This window comes from Coregonus clupeaformis, chromosome 25 (assembly GCF_020615455.1).
Source record: "Coregonus clupeaformis isolate EN_2021a chromosome 25, ASM2061545v1, whole genome shotgun sequence".
NCBI classification, from domain to species: domain Eukaryota; kingdom Metazoa; phylum Chordata; class Actinopteri; order Salmoniformes; family Salmonidae; genus Coregonus; species Coregonus clupeaformis.
The window spans coordinates 3,245,744-3,261,683 of NC_059216.1; positions in this window are offsets into that span (position 1 = coordinate 3,245,744).

Genomic DNA, 15,940 nt, shown 5'->3' on the forward strand with positions numbered 1-15,940 from the left:
TGGGGGTGATGTTTGGGGGTGGGGAAGAGAGGGAGGGAGGGATGGGCTGATGTGTAGTTTGGGGTGGGGAAGAGGGGGAGGGAGGGATGGGCTTATGTGTAGTTTGGGGTGGGGAAGAGGGGGAGGGAGGGATGGGCTGATGTGTAGATTGGGGTGGGGAAGGGGGAGGGAGGGATGGGTTGATGTGTAGTTTGAGGTGGGGAAGAGGGGGAGGGAGGGATGGGCTGATGTGTAGTTTGGGGTTTGGAAGAGGGGGAGGGAGGGATGGGCTGATGTGTAGTTTGGGGTGGGGAAGACGGGGAGGGAGGGATGGGCTGATATGTAGTTTGGGGTGGGGAAGATGGGGAGGGAGCTGTGAGCTTATGTGTAGTTTGGGGTGGTGAAGAGGGGGAGGGAGGGATGGGCTGATGTGTAGTTGGGGTGGGGAAGAGGGGGAGAGAGGGATGGGCTGATGTGTAGTTTGGGGTGGGGAAGGGGGAGGGAGGGATGGGGTGATGTGTAGTTTGGGGTGGGGAAGAGGGGGAAGGAGGGATGGGCAGATGTGTCGTTTGGGGTGGGGAAGAGGGGGAGGGAGGGATGGGCTGATGTGTATTTTCAGGTAGGGAAAAGGGGGAGGGAGGGATTGGCTGATATCTAGTTTGGGGTGGGGAAGAGGGGGAGGGCGGGAGGGATGGGCTGATGTGTAGTTTGGGGTGGGGAAGATGGGGAGGGAGGGATGGGCTGATGTGTAGTTTGGGGTGGAGAAGGGGGGAGGGAGGGATGGGGTGATGTGTAGTTTGGGGTGGGGAAGAGGGGGAGGGAGGGATGGGCTGATGTGTAGTTTGGGGTGGGGAAGAGGGGGAGGGAGGGATGGGCTGATGTGTAGTTTGGGGTGGGGAAGAGGGGGAGGGAGGGATGGGCTGATGTGTAGTTTGGGGTGGGGAAGGGGGAGGGAGGGATGGGGTGATGTGTAGTTTGGGGTGGGGGAAGAGGGGGAGGGAGGGATGTGCTTATGTGTAGTTTGGGGTGGGGGGAAGAGGGGAGGGAGGGATGGGCTGATGTGTAGTTTGGGGTGGGGAAGAGGGGGAGGGAGGGATGTGGTGATGTTTGGGGGTGGAAAGGGGGGGAGGGAGGGATGGGCTGATGTGTAGTTTGGGGTGGGGAAGAGGGGAGGGATGGGATGATGTAGTTTGGGGTGGGGAAGAGGGGAGGGAGGGATGGGGTGATGTGTAGTTTGGGGTGGGGAAGAGGGGAGGGAGGGATGGGCTAAGTGTAGTTTGGGGTGGGGAAGAGGGGGAGGGAGGGATGGGCTGATGTGTAGTTTGGGGTGGGGAAGAGGGGGAGGGAGAGATGGGCTGATGTTTGGGGGGTGGGAAAGAGGGGAGGGAGGGATTGGCTGATGTTTGGGGTGGGGAAGAGGGGGAGGGAGAGATGGTGTGATGTGTAGTTTGGGGTGGGGAAGAGGGGGAGGGAGGGATGGGCTGATGTGTAGTTTGGTGTGGGGAAGAGGGGGAGGGAGGGATGGGCTGATGTGTAGTTTGGGGTGGAAAAGAGAGGGAGGGATGGATGGGCTGATGTGTAGTTTGGGGTGGGGAAGAGGAGAGGGAGGGATGGGGTGATGTTTGGGGTGGGGAAGAGGGGGAGGGAGGGATGGGGGTGATGTTTGGGGTGGAGAAGAGGGGAGGGAGGATGGGCTGATGTGTAGTTTGGGGTGGGGAAGAGGGGGGAGGGAGGGATGGGTTTATGTGTAGTTTGGGGTGGGGAAGAGGGGGGAGGGAGGGATGGGCTGATGTGTAGTTTGGGGTGGGGAAGGGGGAGGGAGTGATGGGGTGATGTGTAGTTTGAGGTGGGGGAAGAGGGGGGAGGGAGGGATGGGCTGATGTTTAGTTTGTGGTTTGGAAGAGGGGGAGGAAGGGATGGGCTGATGTGTAGTTTGGGGTGGGGAAGAGGGGGAGGGAGGGATGGGCTGATATGTAGTTTGGGGTGGGGAAGAGGGGAGGGAGGGATGAGCTGATGTGTAGTTTGGGGTGGGGGAAGAGGGGAGGGAGGGATGGGCTGATGTGTAGTTTGGGGGTGGGGAAGAGGGGAGGAGGGATGGGGTGATGTGTAGTTTGGGGTGTGGAAGAGTGGGAGGAGGGGATGGGGTGATGTGTAGTTTGGGGTGGGGAAGAAGGGGAGGGAGGGATGGGCTGATGTGTTGTTTGGGGTGGGGAAGAGGGGGAGGGAGGGATGGGCTGATGTGTAGTTGGGGTGGGGAAGAGGGGGAGGGAGGGAGGGATGGCTGATGTGTAGTTGGGGTGGGAAAGAGGGGGAGGGAGGGTTGGGCTGATGTTTAGTTGGGGTGGGGAAGAGGGGGAGGGAGGGATGGGCTGATGTGTAGTTTGGGGTGGGGAAGGGGGGAGGGAGGGATGGGGTGATGTAGTTTGGGGTGGGGGAAGAGGGGAGGGAGGGATGGGCAGATGTGTAGTTTGGGGTGGGGAAGAGGGGGAGGGAGGGATGGGGTGATGTGTAGTTTGGGGTGGGGAAGAGGGGAGGGAGGGATGGGCAGATGTGTAGTTTGGGGTGGGGGAAGAGGGGGAGGGAGGGATGGGCTGATGTGTAGTTTGGGGGTAGGGAAGAGGGGGGAGGGAGGGATGGGCTGATATGTAGTTTGGGGTGGGGAAGAGGGGGGAGGTCGGGAGGGATGGGCTGATGTGTAGTTTGGGGTGGGGAAATGGGGAGGAGGGATGGGGGTGATGTGTAGTTTGGGGTGGGGAAGAGGGGGAGGAGGGATGGGCTGATGTGTAGTTTGGGGTGGGGAAGGGGGAGGGAGGGATGGGGTGATGTGTAGTTTGGGGTTGGGAAGAGGGGAGGGAGGAAGTGCTGATATGTGTTTTGGGGGTGGAGAAGAGGGGGAGGGAGGGATGGGCTGATGTGTAGTTTGGGGTGGGGAAGAGGGGAGGGGAGGGATGGGCTGATGTGTAGTTTAGGGTGGGGAAGAGGGGGGGGGAGGGATGGGCTTATGTGTAGTTTGGGGTGGGGAAGAGGGGGAGGGAGGGATGGGCTGATGTGTAGTTTGGGGTGGGGAAGGGAGGAGGGAGGGATGGGGTGATGTGTAGTTTGAGGTGGGGAAGAGGGGGGAGGGAGGGATGGGCTGATGTTTAGTTTGTGGTTGGGGAAGAGGGGGAGGGAGGGATGGGGTGATGTGTAGTTTGGGGTGGGGAAGAGGGGGAGGGAGGGATGGGCTGATATGTAGTTTGGGGTGGGGAGAGGGGGGGGGAGGGATGGGCTGATGTGTAGTTTGGGGTGGGGAAGAGGGGAGGGAGGGATGGGCTGATGTGTAGTTTGGGGTGGGGAAGAGGGGGGAGGGAGGGATGGGCTGATGTGTAGTTTGGGGTGGGGAAGAGGGGGAGGGAGGGATGGGCTGATGTGTAGTTTGGGGTGTGGAAGAGGCAGAGGGAGGGGTGGGGTGATGTGTAGTTTGAGGTGGGGAAGAGGGGGAGGGAGGAATGGGGTTTTGTGTAGTTTGGGGTGTGGATGAGGAGGAGGGAGGAATGGGCTGATGTGTAGTTTGGGATGGGGAAGAGGGGGGAGGGATGGGGTGATGTGTAGTTTGGGGTGGGGAAGAGAGGGGAGGGAGGGATGGGCTGATGTGTAGTTTGGGGTGGGGAAGAGGGGGGAGGGAGGGATGGGCTGATGTGTAGTTTGGGGTGGGGGAAGAGAGGAGGGATGGATGGGCTGATGTGTAGTTTGGGGTGGGGAAGAGGAGAGGGAGGGGTGGGGTTTTGTTTGGTGTGGGGGAATAGGGGTAGGGAGGGATGGGGTGATGTTTGGGGTGGGGAAGAGGGGAGGGAGGGATGGGCTGATGTGTAGTTTGGGGTGGGGAAGAGGGGGAGGGAGGGATGGGCTTATTTGTAGTTTGGGGTGGGGAAGAGGGGGAGGGAGGGATGGGCTGATGTGTAGTTTGGGGTGGGGAAGGGGGGGAGGGAGGGATGGGGTGATGTGTAGTTTGAGGTGGGGGAAGAGGGGAGGGAGGGATGGGCTGATGTGTAGTTTGGGGTGGGGAAGAAGGGAGGGAGGGATGGGCTGATGTGTAGTTTGGGGTGGGGAAGAGGGGGAGGGGGTTGGGCTGATGTGTAGTTTGGGGGGGGGGAAGAGGGGGAGGGAGGGATGGGCTGATGTGTAGTTTGGGGTGGGGGAAGAGGGGAGGGAGGGATGGGCTGATGTTTGGGGTGGGAAAGAGGGGGAGGGAGGGATTGGCTGATGTTTGGGGTGGGGAAGAGGGGAGGGAGGGTTGGGCTGATGTGTAGTTTGGGGTGGGGAAGAGGGGGAGTGAGGGATGGGCTGATGTGTAGTTTGGGGTGGGGAAGAGGGGGAAAGAGGAATGGGCTTATGTGTAGTTTGGGGTGGGGAAGAGGGGGAGGGAGGGATTGGCTGATGTTTGGGGTGGGGAAGAGGGGGAAGGAGGGATGGGCTGATGTGTAGTTTGGGGTGGGGAAGAGGGGGAGGGAGGGATGGGGTGATGTTTGGGGTGGGAAATAGGGGGAGGGAGGGATTGGCTGATGTTTCGGGTGGGGAAGAGGGGGAAGGAGGGATTGGCTGATGTGTAGTTTGGGGTGGGGAAGAGGGGGAGGAGGGATGGGGTGATGTGTAGTTTGGGGTGGGGAAGAGGGGAGGGAGGGATGGGGTGATGTGTAGTTTGGGGTGGGGAAGAGAGGGAGGGATGGATGGGCTGATTTGTAGTTTGGGGGTGGGGAAGAAGAGAGGGAGGGATGGGGTGATGTTTGGGGTGGGGAAGAGGGGAGGGAGGGATGGGGTGATGTTTGGGGTGGGGAAGAGGGGGGAGGGAGGGATGGGCTGATGTGTAGTTTGGGGTGGGGAAGAGGGTGAGGGAGGGATGGGCTTATGTGTAGTTTGGGGGTGGGGAAGAGGGGGAGGGAGGGATGGGCTGATGTGTAGTTTGGGGTGGGGAAGGGGGGAGGGAGGGATGGGGTGATGTGTAGTTTGAGGTGGGGAAGAGGGGGAGGGAGGGTTTGGCTGATGTGTAGTTTGGGGTGGGGAAGAGGGGGAGGGAGGGATGGGCTTATGTGTAGTTTGGTGTAGGGAAGAAGGGGAGGGAGGGGATGGGCTGATGTGTAGTTTGGGGTGGGGGAAGAGGGGGAGGGAGGGATGGCTAATGTGTAGTTTGGGGTGGGGAAGAGGGAGGGAGGGATGGGCTGATGTGTAGTTTGGGGTGGGGAAGAGGGGGAGGAGGGATGGGCTGATGTTTGGGGTGGGAAAGAGGGGGAGGGAGGGATTGGCTGATGTTTGGGGTGGGGAAGAGGGGAGGGAGGGTTGGGCTGATGTGTAGTTTGGGGTGGGGAAGAGGGGGAGGGAGGGATGGGCTGATGTGTAGTTTGGGGTGGGGAAGAGGGGGAGGGAGGGATGGGGTGATGTGTAGTTTGGGGTGGGGAAGAGGGGAAGGGAGGGATGGGCTGATGTTTGGGGTGGAGTTATTCATTGTTTTCCTCCGTCTTCTTAAACTCCTCTGGTGGTTCTTACAGTAAAACTGTTGACTTGGCTGTAAAGACGGGATAGAAAGGGAGAAAGAGAGAGAGAGAAAGTGGGATTCTTTTTTTCTTCCTCCCTGAATGCCCTTCCTGTCTTCTGGCTCTGAGTCACTCTTTCCCAGACAGACTCTTCCTGCCAAACAGACAGAGGGCTGTATTTCAACACCTCCAGGCCCAGGGACGAGAGGGGGAGACATAGACACCGCCGACCCTGGATCGCTGCCTCCATCTGGGGATGCTGCTGTCTCCCAGCCCCTTCCTCTGGTTCCAGCCCTGACCCCAGTCCCATACGTCACAGCCCCAGCCCTATACCCCAGCCCCTGACCAAGACCTATACCCCAGCCCTGACCCCAGTCCCATACCTCACAGCCCCAGCCCCTGACCCAGCCCTATACCCCAGTCCTATAGCCCAGCCCTATACCCCAGTCCTTTAGCCCAGCCCTATACCCCAGTCCTAGCCCTAGTTCCCAGCCCCGAACCCAGCCTTATACCACAGCCGTAGCCCCATACCCCATACCCCAGCCCCATACCCCAGCCCCATTATCCAGCCCTATACCCCAGCCCCAGGTCTAACCCCAGCTCCAGCCCCATCCTTAGCTCCATCTCCATCTCCATCTCCAGCCCCAGCTCCAGCCCTAGACCCAGCCCCAGCCCCAGCCCCAGCCCCAGTCCCAGACCCATCCCTAGCGCCATCTCCAGCCCCAGATCCAGCCCTAGACCCAGCCCCAGCCCCAGGTTGTCTTGCTAGCGATGTATACAGCCATCAGGCCTGCCAATCGATAGCCATACAGGCGGTGTGGACAGCAGGCCAAGGTGAGGGTCACGGATACCGCCTCGCCGCTAACTAAATAAGTGGATAAATAATTAGATGAATAGAAAGAAAAATAAATGAATTACTGGAGAGGGAGGAAATTAAAACGACAGAGACGGGTTGCATTAAAATAACAGTCTGATTTATAATGTTGAGCTGAAAATACATACAGTGGGGAAAAAAAGTATTTAGTCAGCCACCAATTGTGCAAGTTCTCCCACTTAAAAAGATGAGAGAGGCCTGTAATTTTCATCATAGGTACACGTCAACTATGACAGACAAATTGAGGAAAAAAAATCCTGAAAATCACATTGTAGGATTTTTAATGAATTTATTTGCAAATGATGGTGGAAAATAAGTATTTGGTCACCTACAAACAAGCAAGATTTCTGGCTCTCACAGACCTGTAACTTCTTCTTTAAGAGGCTCCTCTGTCCTCCACTCGTTACCTGTATTAATGGCACCTGTTTGAACATGTTATCAGTATAAAAGACACCTGTCCACAACCTCAAACAGTCACACTCCAAACTTCACTATGGCCAAGACCAAAGAGCTGTCAAAGGACACCAGAAACAAAATTGTAGACCTGCACCAGGCTGGGAAGACTGAATCTGCAATAGGTAAGCAGCTTGGTTTGAAGAAATCAACTGTGGGAGCAATTATTAGGAAATGGAAGACATACAAGACCACTGATAATCTCCCTCGATCTGGGGCTCCACGCAAGTTCTCACCCCCGTGGGGTCAAAATGATCACAAGAATGGTGAGCAAAAATCCCAGAACCACACGGGGGGACCTAGTGAATGACCTGCAGAGAGCTGGGACCAAAGTAACAGAGCCTACCATCAGTAACACACTACGCCGCTCAGGGACTCAAATCCTGCGTGTCCCCCCTGCTTAAGCCAGTACATGTCCAGGCCCGTCTGAAGTTTGCTAGAGTGCATTTGGATGATCCAGAAGAGGATTGGGAGAATGTCATATGGTCAGGTGAAACCAAAATAGAACTTTTAGGTAAAAACTCAACTCGTCGTGTTTGGAGGACAAAGAATGCTGAGTTGCACCATACCTACTGTGAAGCATGGGGGGTGGAAACATCATGCTTTGGGGCTGTTTTTCTGCAAAGGGACCAGGACGACTGATCCGTGTAAAGGAAAGAATGAATGGGGCCATGTATCGTGAGATTTTGAGTGAAAACCTCCTTCCATCAGCAAGGGCATTGAAGATGAAACGTGGCTGGGTCTTTCAGCATGACAATGATCCCAAACACACCGCCCGGGCAACGAAGGAGTGGCTTCGTAAGAAGCATTTCAAGGTCCTGGAGTGGCCTAGCCAGTCTCCAGATCTCAACCCCATAGAAAATCTTTGGAGGGGGAGTTGAAAGTCCGTGTTGCCCAGCGACAGCCCCAAAACATTACTGCTCTAGAGGAGATCTGCATGGAGGAATGGGCCAAAATACCAGCAACAGTGTGTGAAAACCTTGTGAAGACTTACAGAAAACGTTTGACCTGTGTCATTGCCAACAAAGGGTATATAACAAAGTATTGAGAAACTTTTGTTATTGACCAAATACTTATTTTCCACCATAATTTGCAAATAAATTCATTAAAAATCCTACTATGTGATTTTCTGGAATTTTATTTCTCATTTTGTCTGTCATAGTTGACGTGTACCTATGATGAAAATTACAGGCCTCTCTCATCTTTTTAAGTGGGAGAACTTGCACAATTGGTGGCTGACTAAATACTTTTTTCCCCCACTGTATTATTGTTGGACACAGAGTTAACATGAAAGCCTGACAGTGTTGCATGTGTTGAGTTGTTTCTTGATTATGTCATTGTAATGTCCTTATCATGTACGTATTCCTAGTAAAACTGTGAAAGTAAAACTGATTGTAATGCTGATTATTAAAACTGGTGTTAGCATTATTTAGATGTAATTATTATTATTATAAATTATTGTGTATTACACATAGTATTGACCAAAGTACCTCATTATTTAAAACCATTTTTAATAATTGTATATGACCTGATAGTTACAGTTATTGTTTTTTATTCACAGTTCAATTATTGTCTCTGTAGTTATTTTAACATTAGGTAGTAGTGGTTGATTTGTCTGTGTTTTTTCCAAGGCTGAACTGTGACTTTTTATATTGCCTTTTTAATGATCTCGAATAATTTCCCTCTCCTTTTGCTTCAATATTGAAAATGAGAATTGAACATCAACACAACAAACATTTTTTCTTAGAATCATGCTAAAAGATGCAAATGTTTCTAGAATATTTTTTGCGATATATGAGTTCTACTTATTTCTTAGATCTAATAAATATCTAATATATTTAGCATAATATTAAAACCCAATTAATGTTTCAGAAGTATTTGATAACCTTCAGAAATGAGTGCATACATGAAACATTAGAGAGGAGCAGCGAGTAGAAAGACTTGAGGTTCCTTTAGACTAGTAATTGTGGGTTAATTAGTCCTTGAGTTTGGCCTGTCATTTTCATAACCTCATTTGCTTTTAATTAACTCTGACTAGTGTAATTATGACACGGGTTTGGGCACATGACACAAACACACGCACATGCAAGGGCACACACACACACACATCCATTTTCTATATACATTGTTCCCATGGGAAATTATGTAAATGGTATATGTATTTTATATTTAGCAAATAAGCGTATAAGGCTATTGATATTGACAGGGTATAAAAACATGACTATGCTAATTGATTCAAAGTCCAAATGTATTAATGATGATAATAGCAGCAATAATAAGAAAAACAAATAATAATAATAATAATAATAATAATAATAATAATAATAATAATAATAATAATACAATAGGAAAGGAAAGGAAAGATAATGACAGGAATGAAAACAACAACAATAGTAATGAGAAAAAATACAATTCAAAATTATATATAAATAATAACATAAACATAATAATCATAATACGATCATATCAATTATAATGACTTTGATGGTTTTATTGTGAAACTACAATAAAACATAGGTTAATTCCTTTCTACCATTATTTTATAGAATATTTAAATGTTTTTAATTTATTTTTCAATATGCACTCCAACGTTATCGTTAATACATAATAATTAGTGTGTCAACAGCAATGTGCTGTCATTTCCAGAGGTAATTATTGACAGTATCTATTACTACAGTGGGGAAAAAAAGTATTTAGTCAGCCACCAATTGTGCAAGTTCTCCCACTTAAAAAGATGAGAGAGGCCTGTAATTTTCATCATAGGTACACGTCAACTATGACAGACAAATTGAGGAAAAAAAATCCTGAAAATCACATTGTAGGATTTTTAATGAATTTATTTGCAAATGATGGTGGAAAATAAGTATTTGGTCACCTACAAACAAGCAAGATTTCTGGCTCTCACAGACCTGTAACTTCTTCTTTAAGAGGCTCCTCTGTCCTCCACTCGTTACCTGTATTAATGGCACCTGTTTGAACATGTTATCAGTATAAAAGACACCTGTCCACAACCTCAAACAGTCACACTCCAAACTTCACTATGGCCAAGACCAAAGAGCTGTCAAAGGACACCAGAAACAAAATTGTAGACCTGCACCAGGCTGGGAAGACTGAATCTGCAATAGGTAAGCAGCTTGGTTTGAAGAAATCAACTGTGGGAGCAATTATTAGGAAATGGAAGACATACAAGACCACTGATAATCTCCCCTCGATCTGGGGCTCCACGCAAGTTCTCACCCCGTGGGGTCAAAATGATCACAAGAATGGTGAGCAAAAATCCCAGAACCACACGGGGGGACCTAGTGAATGACCTGCAGAGAGCTGGGACCAAAGTAACAGAGCCTACCATCAGTAACACACTACGCCGCCAGGGACTCAAATCCTGCGTGTCCCCCTGCTTAAGCCAGTACATGTCCAGGCCCGTCTGAAGTTTGCTAGAGTGCATTTGGATGATCCAGAAGAGGATTGGGAGAATGTCATATGGTCAGGTGAAACCAAAATAGAACTTTTAGGTAAAAACTCAACTCGTCGTGTTTGGAGGACAAAGAATGCTGAGTTGCACCATACCTACTGTGAAGCATGGGGGTGGAAACATCATGCTTTGGGGCTGTTTTTTCTGCAAAGGGACCAGGACGACTGATCCGTGTAAAGGAAAGAATGAATGGGGCCATGTATCGTGAGATTTTGAGTGAAAACCTCCTTCCATCAGCAAGGGCATTGAAGATGAAACGTGGCTGGGTCTTTCAGCATGACAATGATCCCAAACACACCGCCCGGGCAACGAAGGAGTGGCTTCGTAAGAAGCATTTCAAGGTCCTGGAGTGGCCTAGCCAGTCTCCAGATCTCAACCCCATAGAAAATCTTTGGAGGGAGTTGAAAGTCCGTGTTGCCCAGCGACAGCCCCAAAACATTACTGCTCTAGAGGAGATCTGCATGGAGGAATGGGCCAAAATACCAGCAACAGTGTGTGAAAACCTTGTGAAGACTTACAGAAAACGTTTGACCTGTGTCATTGCCAACAAAGGGTATATAACAAAGTATTGAGAAACTTTTGTTATTGACCAAATACTTATTTTCCACCATAATTTGCAAATAAATTCATTAAAAATCCTACTATGTGATTTTCTGGAATTTTATTTCTCATTTTGTCTGTCATAGTTGACGTGTACCTATGATGAAAATTACAGGCCTCTCTCATCTTTTTAAGTGGGAGAACTTGCACAATTGGTGGCTGACTAAATACTTTTTTCCCCCACTGTATAGGACATCTCTGGTGACTAAGTCCTCCCCTAGAGAATGATGGCTTCATCTGTCAAAGCTAAAAACACAGGAACACACACAGACACACACACACACACACAGGAACACACACACACACACACACACACACACACAGGAACACACACACACACACACACACAGACACACACACAGGAACACACACAGACACACACACAAACGGCTTTCCAATTCACACACTCAGGCACGTTCAGCCTCTACCAGCTTTTGCTCTCCATGCAATTTAATCAGATTCTCTCCTACCCCACCAAAACAACATCCCTGTCAGCAGCATTCCCTCTTTCCACGCCTACTCTTACTGTCCTTCTGTGGCCTGGCTGAATGATAATGATACAAATTACACTTCCCTTGTAAAGTGAATCCCCCAAGCCTCACCAAGACTGGCGGTTTAAAAAGTAGCGGTTGTTTCTTTTCCTCCTCTTTCTTTTCTCTGTCTCCTAGCGCTCCCTAAGTGCTAACTTGGGATTTCCTGGTGGCATTGTCATGTCAAGAGGAGCCCGGGCCTTCCATTGTGATGATAATGGTTTCAGTGTTGTTGGCTCAGAGGTCACGGGGTCAACATAAGCTCCTTAATGGACTGTGAAATAACTCTAACTGCATCAACCGCCCGGATCACATACAACACACACACGCACAGACATACACATATCGTCATGCGCGTGCACACACATACACACATACACACACACACAGACACAGACATACACATATACACATGTGCGCACACACATGCACACACACACACTCAAGATGCACACACACACACTCCTCAGCCTTCCCAGAGACGGCGATTGGATTGGTCTTTAATTGGCAAGGCTCTACCACCTGGAGGAAGGCAGGCAGGAGGTTTAATCAGGGGGAGTGATGGAGTGGAGAGAGAGAAACGAGGGATGGAATGAAGAGATGGCAAAGACGTACACCGAGTCACCGGGGGTCGGAGGCTGCCCTGCGACCGGGCATCACAGGGAGGAAAACACACATGCATGCACGCACGCACACACATACACACACACATACACACACCGGGGCCTACATTAAGACAATGCGCTTAGCAAATTCTGCTGGGCCTTTGTATTTTAAAATGTGAGCCACATGTCCGTGGGCTGCAGGTATATGGACCATAGAAATATATTAAATAGAATGGACATAGTTGCGTTAAAGAGGTCAATAGAACTCGACCAAAACAATGGAAATGCCATGGAATCGCATGAGGGAAAGATGTGGGGGAAAGATCTCGAATCTCCTCATTGCTCCCCAGCAAAATTACCCTACATTTAGGCTTTTGTTTATATGTGCATTTCACACCATGTTGAGGTAGAAATCAGAGTATAACGGTTGTATGGATGTCAATCCCAATCAGTGGTGGTCAGTGCCGTTTAAGATGAGGGAGGACCATTTTTTAATCATGAGCATGCCCTTATTGCTCTTACAGCATATTGGATGACTGTCATTCATATTCCATTCACCCAGTTCAATGTAACAGCGATAGGTTTAGGCTACTACATGATACTCAAATTTTCCCTGTACCCATCACGAGTTTGCTACAATCTAACCTATGAATGACAGTTTACAACGTAGGTGCACACAGGTCGAGAGACAAATTTGAGGTGACAGACAGTGACACATGGACAGACAGTGATATAGGGTGTAATCATTAGTCCAACAGTTGCAAACTACAGTTTCTATTGGACAAATTCAGGTATGTTTATCCCCGTTTTGTTCCGTTTGCTTATGTTTAAGAAACGTTTTTCAACAGAATCGCCAGAATGAATACACCCCTGAACACACGTAAACACAGTTCACTTTCATAGCAGCCACGTTGTATTCCTTCTCGCATCTATGCGCTCGCCTCCTCTCACCTCTTCCCTTCGCCTGTGGACTTCAATGCACAACACATCAGCTGTATGTGACCAGGCGAAAAAACCTTTCCAAACCGAACCACTACACACAGCCTACATCGTTGTCACCATATTAGCTAAAGTAATGTCATAGTCAACATAGCTAATAGAACTAACACATTAGTAAACCCGCTACAATCATGCAGTAACGTTACAGTTTACAGTCAGTAAGCAGTTACACCAGCGGGCCCTGCTGGCAATAAACTTGTAAAAACAAAATCTTACCTCGACTTGGAAGAGTTCCATTGTTGTGTTGGAAAGTCATATCCAGCTAGCTAACATAGCATCCCTCTGTTTGAGCAGTATGTTTCAGTAGGCTAAACTAGCTAGCTGAATTTGCTAGCTAAGTAAGTGAAACTGAAAGTGAGAAATTTCTCTCTCGCCTCTCCTTCATTTTTGAAGAAATTAATTTGTTCAAAACTGTTCAACAATTTTCTTTGTCTCTCTTTGAGTCAACTACTCACCACATTTTATGCACTGCAGTGCTAGCTAGCTGTAGCTTATGCTTTCAGTACTAAATTAATTATCTGATCCTTTTATTGGGTGGACAACATGTCATTTCATGCTGCAAGAGCTCTGATAGGTTGGAGGACGTCCTCCGGAAGTTGTCAAAATAACAGTGTAAGTCTATGGAAGGGTGAGAACCATGAGCCTCCTAGGTTTTGTATTGAAGTCAATGTACCCAGAGGAGGACGGAAGCTAGCTGTCCTCCGGCTACACCATGGTGCTACCCTACAGAGTGCTGTTGAGGTAACTGTAGACCTTCTTTGCCAAATAGTCTGTTTAAATCAATTATTTGGTAACATTTTATTTAGCGTAGTTTTATCTAAAAAGTTTTACTATTTTTCAAAAATTGCAATTCACTGAGGAGGATGGTCCTCCCCATCCTCCTCTGAGGAGCCTCCACTGACCCCAATACACATTCATGTCATTGTCACCAATCAACTGCATTACAGTTTAAAAAAATACTTTGACTACCACCACAGATTTATCTGTGCTAGCTATGCTACCAGCTGATACAAACAGGAGTTAGCATTTAGCAGTCACTTTTTCTAAACCTGAAAAGGAACTTCTAAATGTTATGCAGTGAAAACAGCCTAATATATCCAAATCAGACTTTAGTAACCACATTGTGGACCTGTTACAATACATCAATCATGACGGATTTGACGAATATCCACTTTGTTAGATCAGATTTGTTTAATGTGCACCAATCCAGTGTCCTTCTTCTATCCCCCACGGTCTACGTTTCATTACCCTCTTTACCGCATCTATCGCCATTCAAGTCAATGATGGCATAATGGGTGGAATGGCGGCCATTGCGAGTGTACCCATAGGAGCAAAGCAGGAAGTAAAAGCAGGAAGTAACACCAGGAAGTGTACCCATTACCATGGAAATTGTTGAATCACAATACCAGGCAGCCATTGCGAGTGTACCCATGGCTGAACATGGTGTCGCTCACTCTCACTATAGGCCCCAGATGTCTCCAGTCCTAGATTATATGTTCTTTATGTCTTACCTGAAATGACCAGATATTAACTCATATTAATTCACAATATTCAGGTATTCTTAATGACTGGCTGGTCCAAAATGACTTCAGCGAACACATTATGTCCAACAGGTCTGTCACATTAGATCAATCTATTAACCCATTCCATTCCTATGTACTGTGTCCTGTGACAGCCCTGCTAAGTTTGCTGTAGATAATGACATTGATTTATGAGCTATGATGGAGCTGTAATTGCATGTTTCTGCCCAATTAGGTTCATTGCTCAACAGTATAATATTGGAGAACAGTCATCATGCTGAAGGAGTTCTACAGGTACATTTTTCATCTCTATCAACAATCTATCAATCACACAAGGGTTCTACAAATTCTGCAGATTCATGGCCTTTATTACAACCTAGAAAGGGTTTGGTGCTGAACGTGTTGGTGTGATACTTTTTTACCAGGAGTGTAGCGGAGGGTCATTATATGTAAACAAAAATAATTTGCTGGGATTCAATCTGACCGCGGGTTGTCGACAACTCTCAATCTGATTGAATCCCGACCTACGTCTGCTTATGGCTGCTTATAGCAGTCATTAGAGTCTTTATGTGGCTGTGTAACTCAGTCCAGTGAGGAGATGAGGCGTCGCTCACTGACACCCAGTCTTTATGTGGCTGTGGAACTCAGTCCAGCAAGGAGATGAGGCGTCGCTCACTGACACCATTCTTTATGTGGCTGTGTAACTCTGTCCAGTGAGGAGATGAGGCGTCGCTCACTGACACCCAGAGTCTTCCTCTTCCTCTTCCTCTTCCTCTTCCTCTTCCTCTTCCTCTTCTCCTTCTCCCCGCGGTGAGTGTGAAGTGTCGAGGTGAGCGGTTGAACTTGATAATGCTGATGAGGCACGTTCCGTGTGACTGACGGATAAACACACATTAACTTCAGTCAATGAGTGGCCTCGATTGGCGTCGGAGAAGAGCCGGAACAATTACCGCTCCATTTTTCCCTGCCAAATGGGACTCTGAGGGAAAACAGAGGATTGGGTGTAAATCAGTCTTCATTTTGCCTTCCCCATTAAAAAGGTGACATTAAGGCCCGACGCGCCTCATTTCATCTTCCTCTTGTTTCACTTTTTCAATTTGTGCGAAAAGGGGAGTTCACTCATCATAAAATTTCACTTTGGCTGGCCTATCATTTGCATCTGAGCCAATAAATAGCAATTAGCATTAACAATTAAACCAGGGAGTGGAACCGCTGGCCGCTCCCTAGGATGGCTGATGAATGGCTGTGCAGGGGCTGTTTCCTGTAGGGGGGGAGAGGTGTGTGTGTGTTCGTTATCTGCAGTGGAGGCCAGCTGTAAAACCCAACAGCTCCCAGAGAGTCTCTAGATGTCCTGTTAAATGGTGATGTGTCTCTGTGCTGTACCTATAACACATCATTCAT